Source organism: Lontra canadensis, unplaced genomic scaffold (genome assembly GCF_010015895.1).
Source record: "Lontra canadensis isolate GAN:19392208 unplaced genomic scaffold, GSC_riverotter_1.0 scaffold19, whole genome shotgun sequence".
Classification (NCBI taxonomy): domain Eukaryota; kingdom Metazoa; phylum Chordata; class Mammalia; order Carnivora; family Mustelidae; genus Lontra; species Lontra canadensis.
This window is the reverse complement of record NW_022631013.1, coordinates 22,176,859-22,180,959: the sequence shown is the minus strand read 5'-3', so window position 1 is coordinate 22,180,959 and position 4,101 is coordinate 22,176,859. Positions and strand designations below refer to the sequence as shown.

Here is a 4,101-nt window from a genome sequence, read left to right as displayed (position 1 = left end):
ATCAATATGGACATTAGTAATATGTCAGAACTACAATTTACAATGATGATTATCAAGGTGCTAGCTGGGATCCAAAAAAGCATGGACTATATTACAGAATCCCTTTCTGGAGAAATAAAGTCCCTTTCTGGAGAAATAAAAGTACTAAAATCTAACCAAGTTGAAATTTAAAAAGCTTTTAATGAGATGCAATCAAACACAGAGGCTCTTACTGTTAGGATAAATGAGGCAGGAGACAGAATTAGCAATACAGAAGACCAAATGACAGAGAATAAAGAAGCTGAGCAAAAGAGAGACAAATTCCTGGACCATGAGGGGAGAATTTGAGAGATAAGTGATACTATAAGATGAAACAATATCAGAATAATTGGGATCCCAGAAGAAGAAGAAAGAGAGAGAGGAGCAGAAGGTATATTGGAACAAATTATAGTAGAGAATTTCCCTAATATGACAAAGGGAACAAGCATCAAAATCCAGGAGGCACAGAGAATTCCCCCTCAAAATCAATAAAAATAGGTCCACACCCCGTCATCTGATAGTAAAACTTACAAGTCTTAGTGACAAAGAGAAAATCCTTAAAGCAGCTCAGGACAAGAGGTCTGTAACACACAACAGTAGAAATATTAGATTGGCAGCAGACCAATTCACAGAGACCTGGCAGGCCAGAAAGGACTGGATTGATATATTCAGAGCACTAAACGAGAAAAATATGCAGCCAAGAATACTACATGCAGCTAGGCTGTCATTGAAAATACAAGGAGAGATAAAAAGCTTCCAGGTTAAACAAAAACCAAAGAATTTGCAAACGCCAAACCAGCCCTACAGGAAATATTGAAAGGAGTCCTCTAAGCAAAGAGAAAGCCTAAAAGTAACAGGCCAGAAAGGAACAGAGACAATATACAGTAACAGTCTCCTTACAGGCAATACAATGCCACTAAACATATCTTTCAATAGTTACCCCTGAATGTAAGGGAGCTAAATGACCCAATCAAAAGACACAAGGTATCAGAATGGATTAAAAAAAAAAAATCCATTGATATACTGTCTACAAGAAACTCATTTTAGACCCAAAGACACCTCCAGATTTAAAATGAGGGGGTGGAAAACAATTTGACATGCTAATGGACATTGAAAAAAAGCTAGGGCAGCAATCCTTATATCAGATAAATCAGATTTTAAGCCAAAGACTATAATAAGAGATGAGGAAGGATACTACATCATACTCAAAGGTTCTGACCAACAAGAAGATCTAACAATTTTAAATATCTATGCCCATAACATGGGAGAAACCAATTATATAAACCAATTAATAACAAAATCAAAGAAATACATAAAAAATAACACAATAATCATAGGGGACTTTACCACCTCCTCACTGAATGGACAGATCATTTAAGCAAACGATCAATAAGGAAACAAAGGCTTTAAATGACACACTGGACATCACAGATATATTCAGAAAATTCTATCCCTAAGCAATGAAGTACACATTCTTCTCTAGTGCGCATGGAACCTTCTCCAGAATAGATCACATCCTGGGTCACAAATCAGGTCTCAACCAGTACCAAATGACTGGGATCATGCCCTGTATATTTTTAGACCACAATGCTCTGAAATTAGAACTCAGTCACAAGAGGAAAGTTGGAAAGAACTCAAATCCATGGAGGCTAAAGCGCATCCTACTAAAGAATGAATGGGTCAACCAGGAAATTAAAGAAGAATTTAAAAAATTCATGGAAACAAATGAAAATGAAAACACAAATATTCAAAATCTTTGGGACACAGCAAAGGCAGTCCTGAGAGGAAAGTATATAGCAATAAAAGCCTTTCTCAAGAAACAAGAAAGGTCTCAAATACACAACCTAACCTACACCTAAAAGAGTTGGAGAAAGAACAGCAAAGAAAGCCTAAATCAGAAGGACAAGAAAAATAATAAAGATCAGAGCAGAAATCAACTAAATGGAAACCAAAAGAACAGTAGAACAAATCAATGAAACTAGGAGCTGGTTCTTTGAAAGAATTAATAAGATTGATAAACCCCTGGCCAGACTTACCAAAAAGAAAAGAGAAAGGATGCAAATTAATAAAATCATGAATGAAAGAGGAGAGATCACAACCAATACCAAAGAAATACAAACAATTGTAAGAATATATTATGAGTAACAATACACCAGCAAATTTGACAATCTGGAAGAAATGGATGCACTCCTAGAGATATATAAACTACCAAAACTGAGCCAGGAAGATATAAAAAAACATAAACAGACCCATAACCAGTAAGGAGATTGAGGCAGTCATCAAAAATCTCCCAACAGGTGTGACTGGGTCGTTAAGTGTCTGCCTTTAGCTCAGGTCATGATCCCGGGGTCCTGGGATTGAGCCCTGCAGTGGGGAGCCTGCTTCTCCCTTTCCCACTCCCTCTGCTGTGTTTCCCCTCTTGCTGTGTCTCTCTGTCAAATAAATAAATAAAATCTTCAAGATCTCCCAACAAACAAGAGTCCAGGGCCAGACGGCTTCCCAGGTGAATTCTACCAAACATATAAAGAAGAATTAATACCTATTCTCCTGAAACTGTTTCAAAAAATAGAAATGGGTGCTCGCTTCAGCAGCACATATACTAAAAAATTGGAATGATACAGAGAAGATTAGCATGGCCCCTGCACAAGGATGACATGCAAATTTGTGAAGCATTCCATATTTTTAGCCCATCCGAATAACGTCAGACCTGTCCACAGAAACCTGGCAAGCCAGAAAGGGCTGGCAAGATATATTCAGGGCACTAAATGAGAAGAACATGCAGCCAAGAATACTTTATCCAGCAAGACTGACATTCAAAATGGATGGAGAGATAAAAAGTTTCCAAGACTGGCAAGGCTTAAAAGAGTATGTGACCACCAAGCCGACACTGCAGAAAATATGAAGGGGGGTTCTATAAAGGAGGAAAAATCCTAAGAATATCATTGAACAGAAATATGGAGACAATCTACAGAAAGAAAGACTTCAAAGGTAACACAATGTCAATAAAAATGTATCTATCAATAATCACTCTCAATGTGAGTTGCCTAAATGAGCCCATAAAATGACACAGGGTTGCAGATTGGATAAAATGACAGGACCCATCCATTTGTTGTCTACAAGAGACCCATTTCAAACCTAAGGATACACCCAGACTGAAAAGGAAGGGATGGAGAAGCATCTTTCATGCCAATGGGCCTCAAAAGAAGTCTGGGGTAGCGATTCTCATATCAGATAAATTAGATTTTAAACTAAAGACTATAGTCAGAGATACAAAAGGACACTACATAATTCTTAAAGGGATTATCCACCAAGATGATCTAACAACTGTAAATAACTATGTCCCCAATATGGGAGCAGACAATTACATAAGAAAACTATTAATCAAGATAGAGAGTCATACTGATATGAATACATTAATAGTAGGAGATCTTAAAACGCCTCTCTCAGTAATAGATCATCCAAACAGAAAATCAATAAAGAAACAAGAGCATTGAATGACACATTGGACCAGATGGACCTCATAGATATATACAGAACATTCCACCCTAAAACAACAGAATACTCATTCTTCTCAAGTGCACATGGAACCTTCTCCAGAATAGACCACATACTGGGTCACAAATCAGGGCTCAACCAACACCAAAAGACTGAGATTATTCCCTGCATATTCTCAGATCACAATGCTTTGAAACTGGAGCTCAATCACAAGGAAAAGTTTGGAAGGAACTCAAACACCTGGAAGCTAAAGACCACCTTGCTTAAGAATGCTTGGATCAACCAGGAGATCAAAGAAGAACTTAAACAATTCATGGAAAGCAATGAGAATGAAGACACTTCAGTCCAAAACCTATGGGATACAGCAAAGGCAGTCCTAAGGGGGAAATACATAGCCATCCAAGCCTCTCTCAAAAATATTGAAAAATCCAGAATACACCAGCTGTCTCTACACCTTAAAGAACTGGAGAATCAACAACAAATTAAACCAACTCCACACACAAGAAGGGAAATAATCAAGATTAGAGAAGAGATCAATGAGATAGAAACTAGAGATATAGTAGAACGTATCAATGAAACTAGAAGCTG

The 4,101-nt window shown here is 37.5% G+C and overlaps 1 non-coding gene across 1 annotated transcript; it reads left to right on the top strand.

Annotated features, from left to right (window-relative positions):
• The first annotated feature begins 2,593 nt into the window (after positions 1-2,593).
• Positions 2,594-2,702, top strand: LOC116869588. The gene has a single exon (XR_004383060.1). It is a non-coding gene; the product is annotated as a U6 spliceosomal RNA (small nuclear RNA).
• The last annotated feature ends 1,399 nt before the right edge of the window (positions 2,703-4,101 follow it).